We start from the raw sequence: 25,772 nt of genomic DNA, 5'->3' as shown, positions 1-25,772 counted from the left end.
TAGTTGTGGCAAGTGACACAAGGTTCAACAGGGTCAGATGAAGTAACATCATACTAATTTTGATGTTTATTCTTTATGTCACTAGCCATCCAGATCCAAGTTCCAGGCCAGACCAGACCAGCATCTGAAAGGAATTAACTTAAATAGACATGGTGATTAACCTACCAAAACACAGGTGCGCACAGTGAACATACACATGCCATGATCCAGGGCTGCTTGGAAACCAGAGCATTTCACATTGACCGTGACACAGCTTGACCACTATTTTCATGTCTTCTATTTGTGTCCCAAAAGTGAGTTGAGGCCAGGAGTGGAGGTCCAACCTACAATTTCAAGTCAAATGGAACAAAGTAACACTCTTGGAAGTAGGTTGAATGAGTATAACACAAAACAACAGTCTTGTTATACTTTAAATGTTACTCAGCCCTGTCCTTGTCTCTTCTACCTCCAAGACCTTGTTTTCAGACCTGTGAGCAATGTGTCCCACCAAACTCTACAGGTACTTGTTTAACATTATAAATCAAATGACTGGAGGATCCCTTGGAAATACTTTTAAAGACTTCACACCTACTTCAAACACCTGATTCAACTAAAATGTTAAAGTGGTATTGTAATATTTGCTGGTTTGCACACTGGCTAAACTAGCGTATATAATTAACTGGAATGGACACTGGACATTATTAACGTGTTATTTATTCCACCATCCTAGATCACCCACTGACTCTCGCGTGAGTACAGGGATATTGCCCAGGGGCTATGGTGTCCCTTTAGGGACATAGTCAGAATGTTACAGGTATGACAACTCCTAACAGTACGTGTGTGTGCAGTTCTAATGCTTTTTTTTGCATTACAAACTTCAAAGTTGTCCTCAACCGGGGACAGAATGTTAAGCAAACCGTGTGGTATGTGTGATCGTACGCTTCAGGGCCACTCTAGCCTGATCACACTAGTGTGATCGTACGCGTCAAAGGGTTAACCAGTCAAATTACAAATCATGCACAAATATTATTTGCTGTAACATTAGTTGTCATATATTAAATGACAATTGATCTACATCTGGTATGTGCATCGATCTAGAAACAGGAAGATGAGGGATATTTTGTGTTAATAGTTAAGTTTGGAGGTGGCTTGATGTGGTGAGGGTCGAGTCTTGTTTTTCACTGTGGAACAAATGGCAAGTTGCCGAGGGTCACTGCACATGGAAAGAAACTGTTCAGATGACAGGGTTTTTCGGTCATGATTGACTTTTACACGCTGGGGTAAACTGCAATCCCTTGTTTGCAGAAAGGGTCAGCAGCTGCCACCTGCCCTCAATCGAGGACATCAATGACTCCAGGGCATGGAAACTCTTATCCCGCAGGCATGGGGCAGGCGAGGTTAACAGAGCAATCATGACCCAACAAGCAAGCCACTCTTTCATTCCCTGTGCTGTGACCCTCGGTAATCGGCCATCTGTCTCACAAAGACTAATATGACTTTTGGTCACGTCAGTCCACTTACAAACTGGAAATGTCCTTAGTTAATAAAGGGGATTCAGATTTGTATGTATATTGACATCAATGAATGAGCAAACATTTTCTTTTAGAATTGTTTAATTTCAATGATCAAAATAATATTACAGGTGGCAACAATAAAACCAATACCTTTCCAGATTTACATTTATTTGGAAAATGCCCTCCCTATTTTTACTGTAATCTTTGGTAAATGTTGACTTTGGTAGGGCATGGGCATATAGGCTAGCCCTCCGTTAGAAGTGGAGCTGTAGAAACCTATGAAAACAGAGAAATTACTAAACTACTGAGGCACATTTTTAATAGCTGAATCATTGGTTATAATGTTCATGTCACCAGAATGATTTAAGGTGAATTAATGCTAGTTTAGATTGAGACTCTTAATGCATTTTATATTTTATGAAATAATCATGCATTCCACTAAACATTTGCTTATATTAGCAAGTCATTGTACAAATCATAGACTGTATATAAAATGGACGACGCCCTTTCGCTCTTTTCCATTGGTGAAAACTGAAGCCACCAGTGTCCCGATACGGCGCTGACATCTTGGACTTGCGCCTGCGCAGATAGCGATCTTGGGTCCAGTTCTGCGCAGTAGTTATGCGCAGTAGCGAGCAGGAAGTAAAGCCGTAAAGCCGTAAAGCCGCGAAATCAACGGCCCCACCCCTGTGCCCCGCCCTCACTCTCCCTCACAGAATGCGCATACCTGCTCCTGTGAACTCTGTCTGCTGCGTTCCCACTCCACTTACAGTCTATGCTCCAACCTCATTAAAATAAGGTAAATACAAGTAGCCTACTAACCACACATTTAAATAGGTCATATTTAAAAAAGTTAAACATGAATATACTGTAAAATACGAGTACTTGTATTACTACAATTAAACTATTATAAACAATTAATCTCAATTTAGCGGACAGCTTAATCAGCGTCATATTTAGCTCATTAAGTTTGTTTTTGCTAGGTTAGCATCCTATAATTTATTGCTAACATGCATTCAATATGTTAGCAACTAGTTTATTAATGCAACTTCTGCTTTTTCATACAGAAGCAATATTTTATTGGATTGTTAGTCATTGTCTTATTTAATTTTTTTGGTATCCACATTTTAGACATAAATGGCATTAAGAAGCGACACAACATCCTCCTCACAATCATTAATCTCCACAGAGGCCAAGAGTAAGTAAAACTTTATTTTAAAAATATTGTATTGTGATTTCACCATGAGATTTGTAATATGAGAATGATCTAAATACACAGTAATTTAAATCCAGTTAAAATAATTTAAATAAAATAATTACTGTATATTTGGTTAAATATTGAAAAATTAAATATAATTTAAGTTACATTTAATATTACTCCAGATCCATTTTTTAAAAGGTAATGTTGTTTACTTTTTGTTTTACAATAAACAGGTCCCAAAATATACATTATTGGGGACAGCTACATTCGCCGTGGGGAAAAACATGCGAGGGAGACCATCGGGACCAACCTTGGCCTGAATGCCCAGGTCCGGTGGTTTGGCTGGGGTGGCATGGTTTGGAGAAATGTCCTCTCCTTCTTCAATCAGTGCCTTCGAGGAAGAGCTGTGCCAGATGTCCTGTTGGTCCACTGTGGCGGCAACGACCTTGGGACCACCAAGAGCGTGAAGCTTGTTGCCAGGATCAAGCAGGACTTGCAAGACCTCCATCGGCAGTTCCCTCAGATGAAAATCATCTTCTCTGCCATCACCCAGAGATGCCGCTGGAGGTCTTCTCAACCCAAAAAAATTGACAAATCCCGGTGCTATGTTAACAGTGTGATGTCTTCTTTTGTTTGTACTCTTGGAGGAAAGATTGTACATCATCCTCAGATAAAGCATAGAGATCCTGGACAATTTTTGCATGATGGAGTTCATTTCACCCCTTTGGGAAATTATATATTTTTTAAAAATATTGCCCAGTGTCTGGAAGACCAAATCCAGTAGGGTTATGCTGGATTTGGATTTCCCACCAAAAGTTTTGGTATCAAAAGTAGTCCAGGATTTTTATACTTTATGTGATGATTAATTTGCACTATTTTCTACATGTACAAAGGAAGGCAACACACTGTTCTGTCACAGCTCTTTCTCTCCCTTCCTTTTCCTCCTCTAAACCCCTTGCTTTACCCCAGCCATTCCACCTGATACTTGATTTTCTCAATTGTTTCCCCACGGTGAATGTAGTCAGGAATTTCTATGTAATGCACTGCAAAATGCAATGAATTGTGATTATTTTATTTTTTTTATAAATACTGTGTATATTTAAACTTTTAAGTCTCTTTATTTTTTATTCCAGAGTAAATGTATTGGCTCAACATAAATACCTCCACATGAGGTTTTATTGTCTTCTGTCTGTCAAAGAAAGCATACGCATGGCTGATAGCGCTCCGGCGCCACGCCGGATTTCCGGCGTACAGATGTGTCTGCGAAAAAAAATATATCAGTTTCGCGTTCGCGTGATCTGACAATTCCCAAGATCTGAGTGGCGCTTTCACTAAACCACACCAGTAAGCCTACTTCAGCCAATCGGTAATAGGGTAGGGGCTGGTCTTGGGTTTTGGCCAATCAGATTGATTCAGCTGTCACTCCACGTGCGAATTTGTTTTGTTTCCCACACTGGCAGCGCGAAACGCGAAAAGTCATGGAGCGCAACTTTATGAAGCCAGGGGAAGACACCAAACTCGTCGATAAAGGCATAAAGAATAAATGGCGCTGGTCTTGGATAGAGGAGGTGGGTAGAGACGAAAAGCCCTTTGGAAGCTGGTGTCAAAAACTCCGGCAAGCAGGAGCATGTTTCTGCACTTTGTGCGCAAGGAAAATATTATATGGTACTAGCGGGAAAAAAGTGCTGCCACGGCACGAGTTAGACCCTAGTCATCAAGCAGCTGTCCGAGCAATTCAACACACCTCACGTTTGCCGGGGGCAACAGCCACAGCAGATATCCGAGCCTCGATGACCGATCGCGTGGCTGATTTAAAAATTTGCTTGTGCTCCTTCATTGCAGAGTTTGATCTGTCGTTTACAATCGCTCGTCCACTCGTCACTTTCTGTCAGACATTAGCGGAGGATAAACTCGCTCTCACGCATCTGTCTGTCTCGAGGCAGCATGCGGGCTATCTTATTACACACGGCATCTCGCCAGAATTTAAAAGAAATCTGTCCGACAAGCTTAAGAATAACATGTTTTCACTTAACATTGATGAGGCCACGGACAAAAGCATGGATAAGATTCTAAATGTACTGGTCCGATTTTATGACGAGGATGCAGGCAGTGTGAAAACACAGCATCTTGCCAGCAAAAAGGTTAATGTTGCAAATGCCTCAGCACTGATGCTGCAACTAAAAGATGTCCTGCAATCATATAGGCTGGAGTGGAGACAAGTCACTAGCATTCTTCTGGACAATTGTGCTGTGATGAGGGGAAAGAAATCTGGGCTTGAAACGTTAGCAAGGAAGGAGAACCCTAATCTCCTAGATATATCAGGAGACACTGTTCACATGGTGTCCAATACTGCTAAGGCCCTCATGAGACCGTTTGGCTCAGATGTAGAAGATTTTTGCTCTGATCTTTATTATGATATAGAGAAATCACTTTAAATTATTGCCAATTATTGTGTTCTTAATAGCAAATGGTTTTGAATAAACACATTGAGTGTTGTATTACAAACGGTTTTGTTGCACTGTAACTGTTTAAAAAATATATTTAAAATAAATGGTGCATTTTTCAGAAAAATGTATATCTCCTTGTTCATGCCCTTAAGTCAGTGGTTGGGTTACTAATCAATAGTTTACTTTGGAGTATTATAATTGCCACCCACTGACCTTTCTTAATATGGCTGTAGTATCTGTAGTCTCAGTATGCTATACAAGCAATAAGTATGCAGGTAAGTGACTATAAATAAGTAAGATAAGTAAAAGCAGGGATGGATTAATGAACAGGCCCAGGGTCCCAGGAGCTCTGGTGCTCTACAAAAAGATGCTACTGTAATATAGGCTTGTATTGGGTTTGTTCATCTCATGTCTGAATGATGTCCATTTATATCCACAAAAGTCACCAGAATCTATAATATTTAATAATAATTTAAGGCACTATTTATCAAAATGTTCTTCCAGGGGAGCACACCCCTGGATCCCGCTTGACAATTATGTTGATCAGGGCATATATCTTGGCTTAGAGGCCCGCTTACCTCCCAGGGAAAAAAAGTTCAGGCTCAGGATTTTTTTCTACTATCACCCCTGCATACGTTACTAGTACTAAAATCTATTTCTCATACTCCTGGGATGAAGACAAGATGTTCTTGTCTCAGATTAACTATAGGATAAGGAAAAATAAGATAAGTTGATGACATTTTTATAATTATTTAGTCAGTATCAACCTGTCCATCTTATCTATGTGTAACTTATTACTTTCTTACTACACATATTGCAGGTTTAAATGACAATACATTGTGTGGCCTTTTAGAATATGTTTTATTTTTTTTCCCATTTACAAACAGATACTCCAATATAGAGTATAAAGTCCTCCATGTTGTCACGGGCTTGTAGTCTTAGGTGTGTTACCAACTGGAGAGGTTGCATGAATCTGAGAAGCATAAATCAGAGTGGTTTTTTTATCAAACTCAAATGAAAGGAACGCTTAAATGTTTTTTGGTATAACTTTTATTTATGAACATAGCCAAGTATAAACTGTAGGAACTGGTGGTTACAAACCTCATAATGTACTCTTAAACTTGTAACTCTTGAGTACAAACTGTATTTAGAAATATACTGTCAAACCATAAATTTTTACTTTAGAATAGTATATAATTGCATTAAACGTATTTACGGAAGTGCAGTAAAAACATTAATTTATTCACAAGTGCTTCATGTGATCCAATGAGGAATAAGTGCATATGAGTAATCTAGTCAATGATTCAGTCCTGTTTAGCGGACTGTAAATCATTACCAGCAGCAACAGAACTTCAGGAGGATCAATCGAGTCGATGCTTCTTCTCTCAATGATTCAGTCCTGTTTAGCGGACTGTAAATCATTACCAGCAGCAACAGAACTTCAGGAGGATCAATCGAGTCGAGGCTTCTTCTCTCAATGATTTAGTCCTGTTTAGCGGACTGTAAATCATTACCAGCAGCAACAGAACTTCAGGAGGATCAATCGAGTCGATGCTTCTTCTCTCAATGATTCAGTCCTGTTTAGCGGACTGTAAATCATTACCAGCAACAACAGAACTTCAGGAGGATCAATCGAGTCGATGCTTCTTCTCTCAATGATTCAGTCCTGTTTAGCGGACTGTAAATCATTACCAGCAACAACAGAACTTCAGGAGGATCAATCGAGTCGATGCTTCTTCTCTCAATGATTCAGTCCTGTTTAGCGGACTGTAAATCATTACCAGCAACAACAGAACTTCAGGAGGATGTGAACCCCCTTCACACCACAAGCAACAATGATGCTTTTATAATGGCTATGTGTCACTAGTGGGATTCTAACAAATATATTGCTGTATAGTATGCATAATAACTATTATTTAAATTATTTATATATTATAATATATATCATATATTTGTAATATACTTAATTTATTATTTACTTATTATTGATTTAATTGCATTATTAATAATAACCTATGTGAAAACATATGTATATTTTAATACATAAATAACTAACTTGGCATCATTACCATGATTGCATGCTCATGGTGTGAATGGGGCTGAAATCATCACTAGCAGAGGATGAATTTGGTAGGTGGTAACAGCGAAAAATATTCTGAAATTACTCGCCATAAAAATGGATCAATTTAGTCAGCTGTCTGCGAACCATCTTGCCAGATTTTGCTATTTCAGTTTTCCTTCTTGCAAAGTGATTAAATCTGACTTTGCAATACCACAAGAACACCATCTTCACCAGAACATGAATGTGGTTCACTTCAACACATGTATCAAACATATGGTTGTGGAGATGTGGAAAAAGATCTTTATCTGCGCAATCTGCAAGAACCTGATTGACAATGGTCAATGTGACTCCACGTCCACTGGGAAGCTCACCTCCGTTTGTATTGATCCTCCTCTGAATGCATTTCTCTGTGGCCAGACACACAGACACCATGCCTGGTGATGGTTTCTGCAGACCACCTCTGTCTTTTAGATTAATGAAGTCATGTGCAGCACCATCAGTTGTCAATGCATGTGAGCAAGGCAAGCAGGTGATTTTCTCTTCCATCTTCTTTACCACAAATCCTGTGATGTAGCTGATCGCTGCCTCTTTGTATTCAGAAAGGCTGCATACATCTGGGAGGTCAGTAATGGTGTCATCTTCAGGCACACCCAATTCCACCAACTGCACTTCCAATCTTCGGGCAACATTTACAGCTGCAGGTGTTGAGTTGAGAATGTAAGTGTTGTCTCGAAGCAAACAGTTGCCTGTGCCTGTTTTCACTTGGTGCCTCACAAGTAGGCGTTTGTATGCTCCCCTGAACTGCCTGGCATTGGGGTTGTCATTGTGCCCACCCCTTGCTCTTATGGCTGAAAAGAAGAGCTCCAAGTGGTCCTGACTAAGTTTGTAGGTCAGAAGATATCTGCATGGTGCATCGGCCCTCTCAACAAGATCATGGTAGATGTTTAGTGCACTTTTGCCATTAGCAATAAAGCCATATATGGCAGTCTTCTTTTTTGTTGTGTGAAGTGGCACCATCTTGTTGTACTGCTGAACCTTCAACCCACGGAGCAGAGTTTCTGCCTGCTTCAAAATGGTCTCAACCCGGTCTTTAGTTGTGGGCTTGATTGGGGCTTTGAAACCTTTTCCGAGAGGATTACGGCGGTTTTGTACATCAAAAGCTGCATCTACAGTGCGCACAAACTGCACAGTTGCAGCACAACCCTTGAACTCCTCTAACTTCAAGCCTTGCTCACAGAACTCCATAGCATCTGCCACACTGCTGCTGAAGAGCTGTGCTGCCAGATGAACTTTCATTTTTTGCTTCCTCCACTTTATATGAGCCATCTTTAGCTTGTTTCCAAGTCGCAGACCTTCTTTCTCCTGAAGTTCATTGAGGGCTTCAAAGTACTTCCATTTAATCTTACTTCCATCTTCTGTCTCAAATTCTAGTGAAGATGCAAAGGCATTCCGAAGAAGCTTTAGCATGTGGCATTCATCCAAGAACACATGTACTTTATGTGCAGGGTCCTCAGGATGCAAGAAGTAGGGCTTCATGTTGTTGATGTTTAGGTCAGCGCCAAGTTCCCTTATCATGCTCAAGTTGCTTGTGGGGGCATCACATGTAAGTGAGACAACTTTAACACCAACCTCATGAAGCCTGCTAAGGCTCTCCCTTACGACATTTGCCTTCTCTTTTCCATCCATACCTGTGATGAGGAAGTATGCTATAGGAATTTTTCATGACTCGTTGACAGCAACAACCATGAGTACCAATGCCTGGGTGGCCATTGTGTTCTCAATTTCTCCAGTCCCAATGTCCACATAGCCATGGAACTGGTCCCCTGCAAATTCAGTCATCTTGTGAATGTACATTTCATCCATCATTAGGGCACAGACAGTTTCTTTTCCTAACTCTTCGTTTGCCCGTACATGACTTTGTAGCGCTGTGAAAGACGCCACAGTAAATCCAGGATCGGCTGAGATGCTGCTGTACCAATTGCGGATGGTGTGACTATGTGGCAGAGTTTTTTGAAAATTGTCACGGACATACTCATATGCCTTTGGGGAGTAAAAGTGCAGTGTGGTGGCAAACTGCTTAAGCTCCTCTGAGTACTTTGCTGACTTTTTCCCCTGCTGTATTGTCCGCAAGATGTGTTTCGGCACTTCATTAATGGACTCAAGCAAAGAGGCACATTGATTTGATTTTAACATCTTCTTCCTGAGTTATTTTGTGACCCCCTTTAAGGTGCAGACTTTTTTTTTTAAACGTCTGGACTTTTGGCATTGTCTTCTGAGCTTTTTCCTGTATTTTTCAAGAATTTGCTCTGTGGCCTGATTTTTCCGTTTCAAAGTCCTTGGAGACTCTAGGTTGTAGCTGTGATCTTCCTGAAAGTTGTTGTGTTTTGCATATTTAGCAGTTGAAGCTGCATAACTGTGATCCTCTGTATTTATATCCACTGTTACAGCAGTGTCAGCTTGAAAGATGTCATTGCCAAGCAGGATGTTCCCATTGGCATTTTCAGTCGAGGTGGCATGGCTGTAATTGGCAGCAGATTTCACACTAAAGTGGCAGTTGTCAACTGGGGAATCCTCCTTTTTGTCCCCTGACATTTTGGACAACAAAGGGGCACTTATTATTACTGCCTAAAATCTTGCGTCTTACACTCTTACCCTTGGACCTCACTAGATGAGTTGTGAAGATGGTTGGGACTGCTGTGCTCTTAAGGCGAAGATTTCCCTAAAGAACCAAAATAATGAAGATAAGAAAATACATAAAAAGATTCAAATATAATTATGTTTGTTGAACCATACTACTCTAGATGCCATTGAAACGTGTTCTCAGTCTCATATGAATGTTATATTATATGTTAATGTAATTTTAAGAAAGGACATGGATCAGTTCATTTCTGTTTATTTTGATTGTTACTAAAATTACTTCACTTGTTTATTTACATAAAAATGTTGACAAAAATGATGTCTACTATCAAATGAGGATGTCAAATGCAATTTTAAATATTCTTCAAATGTACAATAAAAATGCCCAATCAAATGCTTAACTGTGTACAATTAGGTTAACAAACGTAAAAACATAAGTACACAGCAGGGTATTTACGTAACACATGCAATAAAAAAAAGATTTTATCACCGTACATCTAATCATTAAAAGCAATTGCATCTGAAAAAGGGACTGATAATAAAAAGTAGATTATTTGGTAACTTCTAGCTAACGATCAACTGCTAGCTATTAACATGGCTATTAATGTTTTTCAACCTGCATATACTACAGTTTGTACTAGTGGTTAGGGTTTAGATGCCATTACTATGGGCAGATCTGATCTTTAGGCCCATCTCTTGTTAAAATAGAAAATGGGCAGAAACTCTCCGAAATCATAAGTCCCTCCTTTATCTTATACAAAAAAGCTAGTTTCCCACATATAATTCACGCACAATGTAAAACATGGATGGTTAACACCCACCGGTTCTAGGACATCTGTTGTAGCACTTATCGGAACATAAAATGCAGGGGGATATAGCATTGCTGAACCCTGGCGCCCTTTTGTTAAACACCAAACATCTTGCCACTGATATAACACTTGTCCGGGGTGTTTATCAATTGTTGTAAAACATCAAACATGGACACATCAATGCAATCCTAAATTACTTATTCACCGGACATGCATACGTCATTCTGGAAGTCCTGCCCTAACACGTCATACAGGAAGTCCCACCCAGCAACCGGATGTCCCGCCCACCTGTCAAATAAATCTGCAAGCCCCTTGGGTCATAAATCACCAAAGTTACAGAATATACCCTGAATAAACTACTCCAAATATCCCCTCAATGAAGGCAACCTTTAAAAGAGTGAGAGGGGGAGACAAAAAATGTTTTGAGTTACATAATGTCAGTACTGGTATCCTTAATCTAGAACAGTGTAGAGAGAGAGAGTTGCATGTATTGTATACTTATTTAGTGGAAAAGGCTGCATGGCCCTCTGAACACCCTGAGTGAGTGAGTGAGTACACATGATAAATCAGTTAATTATATATTCAGGTGCAGCAATTGACAATTTTTCACTAGCCACCATTTTGTTGTTGGGAAATTGTTTTATTTGTTTATCAATGCTACATCGTAGCCTGTCTAGTTCATACTGTTGGTCACTGGCGTGCAATAGGCCTAACACAAATGGACCAGAATCAAACACTGTATGTAGGCAGTGCTCTTGGGAGTTGTATGGACGTAGGTTGTAATGTCTCTCTTATTGCAATGACACTACATTTCATAAAAATGTGTAGGTATATATACATATATAATACACACACACACACACACACAGGTTTTCCTGGCTCAGAATTAGGCAAAGGTGGTACCCCAACCCTCGCACTCTACCGAAATACTTTATATAATATGTGGCCACACACTTGAAAAACTATTAAATCGGCCTTGTGTTAAATCTGCCCTGTTGTCCATGTCCACGTAAGCAGCTAATGCATGCTGCAATGTCCTCCCTAATATCAACCAAAATATATAAGCAATGTATTTATTCTTAACATAGACCTATTAACATGTTATTTAAAACGAAATATGAAATCACTTATCAGCTATCTAGCAGCCAATATTATTGTCTATTTTCGTTATGCTGTATTCTGGTTAATATAGACTTGCATAAAAACTAGACAGAACTGTATATATTACAGCCGTGTCATGTAATTTTTTTTCCTCCATCCTTGCCTTGACGCCATATCGTTAATCTCCCTCTCTCGACCTCCTTCATCTGTAATAGGCTCTGCTGCTGTTGCTGAACAAAAGTCTTCTTCACATTCATATATTTATATTCTTAGTGACTGAAATATGTTAATACGCACAATAAAACAAGAATTATGACCTAATTAACTATTTCAGTTCATAGCTAATGTTGTTTAGTCTTTGTCAGTTTTCAGATTTAAAATGTGATTTGACAGCAGCGATAATAAGAATAAAACCATTGGAATTAGTATTTTGAAATTAAAAGGTTCCTGTTGTGACTGCGTGAGGGAACTGTGCTAGCTACAAAAGCAATGCAAATAGTTTATGCTGCGCTATTTGACATTGACTGTGTGACCACAAGCAGTAGTTTTACTTTATCACAGCGATGAGTTCCCTCTAGAGTTTTAATTCTTTTGGCCTGCAACTTCTCTGCACCCCCTTGCAATGGCGCTTTTGTGAGGCCATTTCGACACCATCATCCACAGATTTTTTGCTATGAGCCACCGCATCCGAAACAGTTGACAGTAAGGGAGGGTGGGGCCTAGGATGTTAACCAGGACCAAGAGAACAGAGCACATCACTCTGGTTCTTAAATCTTTTCATTGGCTTCCAGTCAGTTACAGAACAGATTTCAAAGTGGGCTTTTAGTTTATAAATCTCTGAATGGTTTAGGACCCGAATACATTTCTGATATGTTTGCAGAATATATACCAAGCAGGGCTCTTAGATCCATGAACACAGGTCAGCTAGTAGAGGCCAGAGCCCAAACCAAACGTGGAGAAGCTGCGTTTAGCACTTATGCTGTACAAAACTGGAATAAACTACCAGAAGATCTTAGACATGCCCCAAACTTCAATCAATTTTTATATCCAGGTTAAAAACACTTCTCTTCTCACGTGCCTATGACTGAGCACTTAAACTTAATCACACTGTTTTAGCCTTATAACTTTCTGTGTTTTTATATCATTTTTAATCTTTATATGTTTGATGTATTCATTTGCTTTAATGTTTTTATTTGAGTATTTGTTTTTGTTATTTTACGTTCTTATATTTTTCTTTGTAAAGCACATTGAATTGCTTCAATGTATGAATTGTGCTATATAAATAAACTTGCTTGCTTGCTAGTAAGATATGTGATTGGGCCAGCCCAGTGTCAGTATAGAAAACAAACCAGTGGGCCACTGTCTCTGCTTTATGGGCTAATCATTGGCAAAAAAATTGGTTTTCAAGTTATACCGGCCCCAAAAGTGCCTCTTTGCCCAGTATGCCAGATTACCAGTACAGGCCTGTTCAAAAGATACAGCCTAGTAGTTAATGAACACTAATTATGCTAATTAACTTACTTATTTTGACATAGCAACTAGTTTCATTGTTAGCCCTGTTGAAAAGTATGACCTAGAGACTGGAAATATATTGGCCAGTAAATCCGATATACGGTTCAGGAGAAAAATAGTTTTAATGGCATTTATTAGCATTAGCATTAGCTTGGTGCCATTTTGACGTCTTTTGTGATATCAACCCACAAATGCACATGGTCTTATATGGGGGTGGTATCTGGATGTACAATTGATATTAAGTGCATAGGTTATGGTTCCAATAAAGAATTGCACACATGCACATTGTGCATACATATATTGTACAGTAGTCAGCCATTTTATCCACCATTTTGCAAGTTCTCTTATTCCTGAAACGATTTAAGAGAGGCATGTAGAAGACACCTGTATGCCAAAGGACTAGTCAATTGGATTACTGGTTCATGAGAAGATTTTTGTAGTTTTGGACAAATTTTCATTGTACAGAAAAATCCATCATGGTGGACTTTATGGGTGTAACTGTAGGACAAACGCATTATTTTGAAGTTAGCTAATTGAATCATGTACTATAGCGCCCCTGGTGGAGGAATACAGGGGTCTGTATGGTTGTTACACATAGACTATTTTAATAGAATGCAAGTTTGTAGCATTTTTCCACCATGGATGTTTTGAGTTATTAATCATTTTAGGCACCAATAATAATAATACTAACAATATCTATATGGTTTCTACTACCGGAGAACCCATAATAATAGTCAATGTCAATTTTTCTGTCAAAGTATTTATCATTATATCTATAAAAATGTACAATCTTAACATATGCTAAATGATTTAGGACACTTTATTGTTTGTTCTTTTCCTTATAGAGCACCACTTAAAATCTTTGAGCAGCAAACTGTTCTGCTGTTTGTTATGCTGCAGTTTCCTTCCTGAAAAGGCAGAATCTCCAATGGCCCATCTTCTGATTTTATTTCAGTCACATCTTCTCTTGATATCAGGCTTCATGCTCAGAGGTGGACCCAGATGCAGACACAGACACAGGTTGGCTCGTTTCCAAGTAACAATGGTTTATTATGGAGAAGAGTAGTGGAGAAGGCAGGGTCGATACTGGCCTGGCAGCAGAGGGACAGGCAAGCAGCAGGCAGAGAGGAGTTGAGGATAGGCCGGAGGTCGGTACACAGGCTGGCGGTGAAGGTACAGGTAGGGAGCAGGCAGAGAGGAGTCGAGGGCAGGCAGGAGGTCTATACACGGGCTGGCGGCGAAGGTACAGCTAGGGAGCAGGCAGAGAGGAGTCGAGGGAAGGCGGGAGATTGGTACACTGGCTGGCGTGAAGGTGCAGGTAGGGAGCAGGCAGAGGTCGAGGCAGGGTGCAGGGACAGAACTAGTAACAGGGTTATTGCGGGAACACTCTGTACACACACGACGAACTGGCAACTGGAACAAACAGAAGACAGGTTGAGGCAGGGATAACAAGGGGAAGGGAGACACCTGGTGGGGGTGAGACAAGACAACACAGGTGAACACAATCAGGATGTGACACTGGAGGTGTCTTTCAATTGTGGAAAAGGCTCATCTATCCAGTACAGCAAAGGTCGGCACCCTCAATTTGTCTGTATCATCTCAAAGGCAGACAAACAGACAGACTGATCTGGAATAATTAAGAGACCACTGCACCCTTTTCTTTCCAAAAAAGTTGAAAAGGAAAGTTTTGAGTGGGTAACTGAAGGGTTCAATTTGCAGTTGTCTCTAAATTTTAACCCGTTTGTTCGTCACTCAAAACCTTTTTGACTTTTTTGGAAAGGAAAGAAAAAGGTGCAGGGGTCTAGTTTTTTTCCGGAGCTGTATTTATTTATCAGATGCAAAAATTAAAAAGACAAATATCTGCTAGGTGTTACATAAAGCAGGGACATAAAATTTGATAGGTAGCTATAACATAATATTTCGTAAAACATGAAATCTGATAGATGTGACACTACGGTTTCTAAGACCTGACAGGTATGACATCATACAGTATCAACATATCTGGTAGGTTTCTAATCATACAGAATATTATTTGATAGGGACACCTACAAAATACACTGACCTTAGATATGTGGACATAGGACATCTTATATATGTGGACATCCCTGTTCAACAGCCAATCGTTTTGCAGGACTTCCTTGAGTGTTGGCCTAGCTTTAGCATTTCGTCTCAGGCACCAGTGAATCAGATCCCTGCATTCTATGGAAAAACTGAATTAGCAAGAACAGTGGAGTCACAAACTGCAGCCTTGTTCCATGAGGAAAAGGAAACAGAAACAACTTGAATAATTAGGAAATGTCACAAATGTAGAGATTTTTAGAAGAGACAGCTGGGTGAAATTCTTACATGGACTTTTGCCTTTAGAGGAATAGGCCATTTAATGACATTTAATAATAGTCCTGGCTATGCTGTTTTCAGAATTGTTTTGAGACAGAATCCCCATCCCATCGAATGATAGCCTAGTGGTCAAAACTGTTGGACCAGTAAACGAAAGGTTGTTGGTTCAAATCCCATGCAAGGTAAGAAACCGTACCATTCTCTCCCTTTGTGCATGCCTTTAGAAACGCCTGTTTTAAAACACAGCCTGTGTCCTCTGCAGATTCTGTGTTCATCCTTGTAGGGCAGCTTCCTGCTGACCAGGGTAAACAGCAGCACTTCGAGAGACCAGATGGTGGCCTTGCACCCGTTGTACATCCCTTTGGTGAAACATTCCGGCGGGCAGGACTCAGCGGAGCCTGAGACAGAGAGAGAGGGGTGTGTCCTTTGGGGCGCTAGTTCACCACAGCGACGGAACGTCAGAAGGCCCCCATCGGTCTGAAGCCCGGCTCACCAGAATGCTCGTGGTACGGCTCCTCCTTCAGCAGGTCGCTGCAGCCGAAGTCGATCAGCTTCACCTAGAGTGTCCGTTTGCAGCAGCAGATTCTCCCCTTTGACGTCCCGGATGCAGGATGCCGCGGTCTCTGCTGTGTCGGCACGCCAGCACCGCCTGTCACATGATGCCCCTCGCCATGTCTTTACTGAAGGCCCTGTAGTTGTACACGGGTAGTCGTACACGACTGTGCAGGGCGCGAGATGCTCCATGACCAGGACGATGCGGTCCAGCTGGTCGAACCAATCCAAAAGCGCCACGACGTGGTCACATGCTGGGGGCTGGGACACTAGAAAATGCAGGGCCACCTCCAGGGGCAGTCTGTGGAGCTAAAGAGGGGAGGTCGGTTAACACAGAGTCATGATGTTCCAGGCTAAGGCAGGTTGGTCAACACACATGCAAAATGTTCTAGGCTCAAGAGAAGTTGATTAGCACACTGCATTGGTCTGAATGTGCTTGCTATTGCTAGATAGACTAACACTCTGATTCCAATCCATCCGACCAGCTAGGCTGACCAGCTTACTAAGACAGTGACTTACTAATGTTAAGTATTCATCATCATCATCAGCTTTAGGGATGAACTTCAGGGCCACCTGGGAAGGAAGAACACTGCTGTGAATAATTAACCTAAGTGTGCTATAATGTGTCATAGTGCAAAAGAACAGACGACAATTGAGGAAAGACAGAGGAAAGGTACAAGAAAGGGAAGAGATAGGAAAGCAAGGGGAACAAGGGAAGAGGGACAGAGCAGTGATGAATGGAAAAAAGCAAGAGGAAAGAAAGTGGACTGTGAAGAGTGGATAGAGGAAAGGACAGTAGATTGAGAAGAGGGAGTAAAGATAGGAAATGATAAGGATTATATTTTTTCCATCCTGCTTCCGTGTCCCCTCATAGACAGTCCCAAAGCCTCCTTGTCCCCCATCTTGCCTACATCGTAGAGCGAGCAGAACCTGGCTGCAAAAGGAGATCAAGCATTCACAAATTGTTTATGACTGGCCCAAATCCCAAGATATCTCACCAGGCCCAGGAATCCAACACTGTGTGGTGTCTGATCATTGAAACATATGGCAAGTAATGAAAAAAAATTGTGCCTGCAAACGCCCCAAAACGTGGCGGCATATTTCCCAGAGTTTGGCTTGCCACAGCTCTTCTTGGCCACGCTGAGATCCTCTGTGTCCGAGTCTCGGGAAGAGGTGTCCCTCTTTCTCTTGGAACTCTGGACAGACCGGCATGCCTGTGTCAGTTTCCTTCCGGTTGAAGCCCTGGTTTCCATCAGTTTCCTTCTGTCTGAAGACCTAGTTTATGTCAACCGCCTGTTTTCATCACTCTCCTCCTTCAGGTAGACTGTTGACCGGGCACTAGCTACTCCTAGGGGCACCAGAGAAATCCTCTTGGCAGTGGCCTGCTTTCTTTTTTTCCTGCCGTTTTCTGGAAGGGCCTTCGTCTCTCTCTGAATCAAACTGACTCTTGCTCTTAATTCTTAGCTCTGTGAGGGCTGTCAGTTCTCTTTTTTGTCGACGCAACTAGGGGTCAACATTTGATTCATTGTATCACAATTGTTTCTCTCAAGACATTGTGCTCTTCCTCTTCATATAGATATTATACAGTCACCTGAAGGATTATTAGGAACACCTGTTCAATCCCTGCTTAGACTGCTGCCCCCGCGACCCGGCCCCGTATAAGCGGAAGATGATGGATGGACCTGTTCAATTTCTCAGTAATGCAATTATCTAATCAACCAATCACATGGCAGTTGCTTCAATGCATTTAGGGGTGTGGTCCTGGTCAAGACAATCTCCTGAACTTCAAATTGAATGTCAGAATGGGAAAGAAAGGTGATTTAAGCCATTTTTGAGCGTGGCATGGTTGTTGGTGCCAGACGGGCCGGTCTGAATATTTCACAATCTGGTCAGTTACTGGGATTTTCACGCACAACCATTTCTAGGGTTTACAAAGAATGGTGTGAAAAGGGAAAACCATCCAGTATGCGGCAGTCTTGTGGGCGAAAATGCCTTGTTGATGCTAGAGGTCAGAGGAGAATGGGCCGACTGATTCAAGCTGATAGAAGAGCAACTTTGACTGAAATAACCACTTGTTACAACAGAGGTATGCAGCAAAGCATTTGTGAAGCCACAACACGCACAACCTTGAGGCGGATGGGCTACAACAGCAGAAGACCCCACCGGGTACCACTCATCTCCACTACAAATAGGAAAAAGAGGCTACAATTTGCACGAGCTCACCAAAATTGGACAGTTGAAGACAGGAGGAATGTTGCCTGGTCTGATGAGTCTCGATTTCTGTTGAGACATTCAGATGGTAGAGTCAGAATTTGGCGTAAACAGAATGAGAACATGGATCCATCATGCCTTGTTACTACTGTGCAGGCTGGTGGTGGTGGTGTAATGGTGTGGGGGATGTTTTCTTGGCATACTTTAGGCCCCTTAGTGCCAATTGGGCATGGTTTAAATGCCACGGCCTACCTGAGCATTGTTTCTGACCATGTCCATCCCTTTATGACCACCATGTACCCATCCTCTGATGGCTACTTCCAGCAGGATAATGCACCATGTCACAAAGCTCGAATCATTTCATATTGGTTTCTTGAACATGACAATGAGTTCACTGTACTGAAATGGCCCCCACAGTCACCAGATCTCAACCCAATACAGCATATTTGGGATGTGGTGGAACGGGAGCTTCGTGCCCTGGATGTGCATCCCACAAATCTCCATCAGCTGCAAGATGCTATCCTATCAATATGAGCCAACATTTCTGAAGAAGGCTTTCAGCACCTTGTTGAATCAATGCCAAGTAGAATTAAGGCAGTTCTGAAGGCGAAAGGGGGTCAAACACAGTATTAGTATGGTGTTCCTAATAATCCTTTAGGTGAGTGTATATTTTATTTGTATATACAGTATCTCACAGAAATTAGTTTGATTATATCTTTTCATGTGACAACACTGAAGAAATGACACTTTGCTACAATGTAAAGTAGTGTGTGCTGCTTGTATAACCGTGTAAATTTGCTGTCCCCTCAAAATAACAGCCATTAATGTCTAAACCGCTGGCAACAAAAGTGAGTACACCCCTAGGTGAAAATGTCCAAATTGGGCCCAATTAGCCATTTTCCCACCCCGGTGTCATGTGATTCGTTAGTGTTACGAGGACCCAGGTGTGAATGGGGAGCAAATGTGTTCAATTTGGTGTTATTGCTTTCACACTACCTCATACTGGTCACTGGAAGTTCAACATGGCACTTCATGGCAAAGAACTCTCTGAGGATCTGAAAAAAAGAATTGTTGCTCTACATAAAGATGGCCTAAGCTATAAAAAGATGGCCTAAGCTATAAGAAGATTGCCAAGACCCTGAAACGGAGCTGCAGCACAGTGGCCAAGACCATACAGCAGTTTAACAGGACAGGTTCCACTCATTTTAGCTAATGTTGAAGGGGTGGGGGGTCAGCCTGTCAGTGCTCAGACCATACGCTGCACACTGCATCAAATTGGTCTGCATGGCTGTCGTCCCAGAAGGGAGCCTCTTCTAAAGATGATGCACAAGAAAGCCACGGAGGGTCGGGGTGGCGGAGCGGCCGTTCCTGGAGAGGGCGGTGCTGATGGGTGGCTCCTGGGCTGCAGGGGGCGCCGGCCCCGGCGGCAGGGGGCGCAGGCAGTGGCTCTAGGGTGGCAGGGGGCGCAGTCAGGCCAAATTCCTCTTGCAGAAGCCTGAGGAACACCTCCGTGGAACCACAAGGGAGGTCCCCTCTCTCCCATAGTTCCTCTGCCTACTCGAGAGCCCGGTCGGTGAGCAGGGAGAGCATGAAAGGCTCAAGGTCGGCGGAGACAATGGTGCTGCAGCCCCGCACATACCGGTATATTTACTCCAAGAAGTTGAGAAACGGTTCAGGCGTGCCGTCATACCTGTCGGGTATGCAGGTTTCCACGGCAGGAGATGGAGCAGGCCGCGGAACAGGGGCAGGGACTGGGGCAGGCCGCGGAACAGGAGAAGGGACTGGGGCAGGCCGCGGAACAGGAGAAGGGACTGGGGCAGGCCACGGAACAGGAGAAGGGACTGGGGCAGGGCGCGGAACAGGAGAAGGGACTGGGGCAGGGCGCGGAACAGGAGAAGGGACTGGGGCAGGCCGCGGAACAGGGGCGGCTGCAGGGAGTGGGGCATGCCGGTAGGCCAGCCTACAGCCCGGCCAGCCCGCATTGGGTAGGGGAGGCTGAGGAACAGGGCCTGGAGCGGGCCAAGAATGCCCCGGGGCAGCCCGTTGCCGACGCTGGCGTTGCCTCTGTCGTCGCTGGCTTGGGCTCTGGGACGGCCACTGAGGTATCCAGCGTTCTAATGGGTGACGGTAGTGGAACTCCTCGGAATTTGGCCATCCGAGGAGTTCCACTACCGTCCAACTCTGCTGCCTCCTTTGGGTTCAGTCGGTCATTCTGTCACGTTTCAAAGGAGGGAGATGGAGGCAGGTGCAGAGATTTGAGGCGTCTTTTAATGAACACAAAAGCAGCTAAACAAAACGGAGGGCCGGGCACTACGAAATACTCAGAAGTCAGGAACATGGAAACATGATGCGCGCACACAATGACCAACGAGGACAGGGAGAAAATGGCTGAACTAAATACAAAGACTAACAAGGAGAAAATAAACAGGTGGAGGCTAAACACAGGTGAAAGGAATAGACCGATTAACTGAAACAAGAACAGGAAAGACCATAGAAGGACAAGACAAGCCAAGGACAAACAGAAAACACGGAGCGGAACGGTCCCCTCAGGCTGGGACCGTTACAGTCACAGTCCAAAAGCTTTTTACTTGCGGAAGAAAATGCTGAGGAAACAGCTGTATGGTCGGAATACCTGCAATATATTACATGTTGATTACTGTACCATATGCATATGCCAGGGAATTCCTAAAACATATTGCCTACCATCCCAAACACACACACAAGTAGTAAATGTAGGCTATAATGTGTCATCGGCCATAAATCACCATATTGATGTGACAGGTGGGTGGGACATCCGGTTTGTAGGGTGGGACTTCCGTTGTGACATGTGTTAGGGTGGGACTTTCTGTCTGACGTGTGTTCGGGCGGGACTTCAGGAGTGACGTATGTGCATGTCCAGTGAATTTGTAATTTATGATTACATTGATTATCCATGTTTGATGTTTTACAAGGCCTAAAGAGCAAAACAGATTAGTGTTATAACAGGTGGGTTATGTTTGATGATTAACAAACGGGACTTAGGGTTCCGGAATGTTATATTCCCAGGCAGTAAATAAGTTATGGTCATTCAGTCTTGCCTGAGCAAACTTACCTACACAATACAAAACGTGGAGGATTGTGCGGCGATCAATGTTTTGGGAGAGAAAATTACAAATGGATGGCAGAGATGCAATCAACATGCCAGCCCCGAAGAAACCGATGCAGAATCCATCAACTACACCAGGAGATGTTGACACAGGAATGGAACTTGGACGATGGTCGGATCAGTGGATACATCTTCAACCTTTAGCTACCGGAGGTGGCATTTCATGAATTACCTGAAGGCCATGAGTTTAAGGCTGGTGTGAATGATCAAATGGTTTTTAATAACAGATTACAGGGCACCTTTCGAAAAGTGTTTTAATTGGGGCCAAAACAAGGCCCACATAATACGGTAGATGTACTGTTTAAAGTTGTCGATACCCCTAAGCCCGACAGCTCGATTCCACCGGCATACCCAGCAAGAAACTACCACTGATTGGTGGTCAGCTAGGTCCTCTTAATTTGTCATACCTTTAAAATGCGTTATCACAAAATGGACAAACACCTTGCATGAAAATTTTTAAAGATCATCAAAGCAACAGTGGGTATGATTCTGGAAAACGTTGTTGGGGCTATTCTACACAAAGCATGCATCGGATGTGAAGTGAACCACCCAAGCCAGACAAGACATTCTTGTCTTGAACCGCCTGATTTTTTATTTGAGACCCATTATGATGACATTGTGGAGGCAGTTTTAACACCACGACTGAAACGTGTTGGTCAAGGCTTTGAACGCATCAGGTTTTCACGCACCGATGACTGATATTCACAAGGACGCTGAGAACTTTCTGCATGAGCTCAAGTTGGAGCCGAACATCACACAGAGACTGAGTGAGAACAAGGATGTATTCATGGACAAATTTAATGAGGATGCTGTATGCGACGCAGCGGTGTCATAGTGTGATGAAAGCAAAGAGTCTGTTGTCTAAGGCCGGGTAACTTCAGTTCTCATGTTAACATGTATATAAACAAACACTATGAGAAATCTGAATGTTTTTGTAACTTTTCTGAACATCTTGTGTAATTTCGAAAACTCAAAACGATGTTAAACGTATTAATTCTCATTATTGCTCGAATGCTATACGATGTCTGAACAGGTTATGAAAAGTATTTACTACGACCTGGCAAACCCTGGTGCTTATGTGGGTAGAGAGGGTTTGAAAAGAGCATACTTGGAGAAAACCGGGGAGATTCTCAAAAATTACGTGGCCGATGACTAGCTGCTCGCCCAGAATACATACACGCTACACAGGCCTGTAGCTATACATTTTCAATGAAAGAGTTATTGTTCATGAAATAAATTCACAATTTCAGCTGGATTTGGTTGACATGAGTGCTTACAGTGTTGAAAACGATAACATGAAAGTTATGTTAACATGCATAGATGTATTAAGCAAATATGCATGGATTCGCGTGCTGAGAAATAAAAGCGCTATCGAGGTAATGCGAGCATTTGAAGACATTAAAAGAAGGAAGATCACCACAAAAAGTTCAAACGGACAAGGGGAAGGAGTTTTCTAATTCACATTTTGAAATGTTAATGAAGTACAACATAAAACATGTTGCTAGAGGAAATTATGTCAAAGCGAGTATCGTTGAGAGATTTAATAAAACAATTAAATCACGAATGTGAAGGAATTTCAGAGCTGCCAACACTCATCACTATGTTGAGGTTATTCAAGATTTAGTTAATGGATACAACCATAGCTACCATCTGTCTATTTTAAGATGAAGCCTGCTGACGTTTGTGAAGAAAAATTTAGATAAGTTTTCAAGAATCTGTATGGTACAGCAATAAGGAAAAATGGTAATCAAAGCTACAAGTTCCAGGTTGGGGATACTGTGAGACTCTCAAAGCTGAAAGGTGCGTTTACAAAAGGCTATGAAAAAGGGTACACAGATGAATATTTTACAATAACAGAATGCATTCCGCGGGTACCTCCTGTATAAGAATAAAATATTACGATGGTGATGTGATAGTTGGGACCTTTTATGAACAGGAATTACTGAAAATAATCTTTTAGGACAGTTTGTGGAAGCAGTTTTGGATGAGAGTACAGAAAGGGAAAAAGAGTCTTGTGAAATGGCTTGGTTGGCCTGAGAAATTCAACAGTTGTATACCATCGGAACAAGTGCTTGACCTAGAAACAGGATAAAACTCCAGGATTTTCAGGATCACATCATTTACATTGACTGTGATCAGCATGGGTGACGGTGGCTTCTACATAACGCTGCAAAGTAACTCATCGAGACATGTCTATCCAAGTTATAAAAGTTCGAGCTATACCACAAAATGTGTCAAAGGTATAGATTTGAAAGGTTATTGGAAAGTATCTTTGATAGTTCCAATACCCGCATGTGGAAGACTTTTACATGCGGTGAAAACGCATTTGAACTGCATGACTCAAATAACGACAAAACTTGGAAATATGAAATCTAACAACTGTTATTACAGTGGCAAATTAAAACTAGTGACAGAGCTCAACAGTTATATAAAACCACAGGGAAAAAAACGAAGTTGTCACAGTGACGTAAGACAAACCACACTACGTACCTCTTAGTAAGAGTCAGTTTGATGAGATCTGTATTGAAGTAAAATCTGATCAAAACCAGCTGGTTTCATTCGTAGTGGGGAAGGTGATTGCAAAATTACACTTCAGACCCGTCAAACAATCTTGTAGAATTGAAGATGCAGCCTCAGAAACTCTACAATGATCCTCAAAGGTATGTTGAATACTATACAACACAGGCATGTAATGGTTTACCAGGGTATCATGGTAGCGCTGCAATGTATGGAGCTGGTCTAGAGGCTCTTTTCTGGGGTCTTTTCCGGATGGCAATACCTTTTTTGAAACGTGGGTTCTCAATAGCAAAACCACATCTGAAGAATATGGCTAGGAATATAGTCGGCGATGTTGTCAACAGTGTTATGTCACGACAAACAAAACAGCAGGATGGTTCTGGATTGATGGTTATGACCCGAGGTGTTAGAAAGAGACCACCTGGTAGGAGGAGCCTACCCAAGAGTAAAAAACGCAAGAATGAGACAAAAAAAAGGGCCACGGTTAAAAGAGGACATACACCCCGGAGGACACTCAAAGGGAACACGACAAATCTGATTAAGAATATATTTTAGAGAGATGGCACTCCTACACCGTATGTCTGGCGAATGTATGAAAAAAAGAGTTGGATTTATTCCCTGTTCCCTTCACACAGACATCTATTAAGAAAAATAGATCACCCAAGGAGACATCCAGTTGTGAAAATAGTGTCTATCGGATAGTTGATAACCCCAACACGTGCTCCGGCATCAATATTAGTTCCGTCCGGGTTTAGTGATCCGGGTTTTACATGTAGGTACAACAAAGTATTGTTTAGATCAACATAGTCTTCGCCATTCCCGGCAATAAATAACTCCAGAGGGGCTGCGTCTGATATTGCTGATAGGGTCGATATTGCATCAATGATGATTGTTAATACCAATGACGATTGTTAATACACACCCAAGCAATTACCCCGGGGAGCACTGGCTGGCTACTTACATAACGGACGATGGCATTAGGAGGTTTTATGACAGTTTTGGAAACCCCCGGATTTTACATATTTTCCCAAGTCAATCAATGCCTTTCTGCAAACCTGTGAGAATGTGGAATACAGTTCAAAACAAGTACAGCACATGGTTTCAACCACTTGTGGACAACATTGTGTGTTCTTTCTATCAAATGACAAAAGGTCTGAGTTATAAAGATGCTATGTCTTTTTATGTTGACCTAGTCTCAAAGTTTGTAGCTAAGATGGACCAGAGTAAGCGTGATAAGCAAATGTTTAATTGCATAAAACATGCTCACTCTTGTGAATCGTTTTAATTTGTGCCATGGTTGTTGAAGAAATAGAAAAGCAAATCATGTGTATGTCAACTTTATTATTCAAAAATAAAACCATTTGTAAAACCAAATCAATGTTTACATAGTATTTTTCATACAACATTTATTCAAGGTAAAACATACAGTGAATCAGAAATGATAAAAAAATGATAAAAAAAGCATGAAATAAAACACATTAAAATGGAAGCCATTTTGTGGGGTCCGTGGTATTGGTTTTAAAAAAAGCTTTGGTTGGTTGAAAACCAGTTTCTGGGGGAGTGACTAAATCATCCATTGCGTCGCCGGACGTTTGTTTATACGAATGGATTTTACGTCTTACAAGTGCATTTGGAATAGTTGTAAAAGGCACGTTGAGACATGCCATGGCCTCTAAAAACACCCTGCACCCCAATGGCCTTCTATCGTCAGCAATTATATTGGTTGCTTTCACACTTTTAACAAGATC

General features: G+C 41.8%; 1 long non-coding RNA gene across 2 annotated transcripts; it reads left to right on the top strand.

Moving 5' to 3' along the window:
- Positions 1 to 313: 313 nt before the first annotated feature.
- Positions 314 to 15,937, top strand: LOC114830398. 2 transcript variants are annotated; one of them, XR_004575305.1, is made up of 4 exons: positions 314 to 793; positions 14,218 to 14,282; positions 15,681 to 15,781; positions 15,862 to 15,937. It is a non-coding gene; the product is annotated as an uncharacterized LOC114830398 (long non-coding RNA). The 2 variants fall into 2 exon arrangements; XR_004575304.1 differs by lacking the exons at positions 14,218 to 14,282; positions 15,681 to 15,781; positions 15,862 to 15,937 and adding exons at positions 2,210 to 2,292; positions 2,625 to 2,691; positions 2,928 to 3,732.
- Positions 15,938 to 25,772: the final 9,835 nt, after the last annotated feature.

Source organism: Esox lucius, chromosome 24 (genome assembly GCF_011004845.1).
Source record: "Esox lucius isolate fEsoLuc1 chromosome 24, fEsoLuc1.pri, whole genome shotgun sequence".
In the NCBI taxonomy this organism is placed as follows: Eukaryota; Metazoa; Chordata; class Actinopteri; order Esociformes; family Esocidae; genus Esox; species Esox lucius.
Note: the sequence above shows the minus strand (reverse complement) of the source record. Positions and strands in the feature narration are given on the sequence as shown.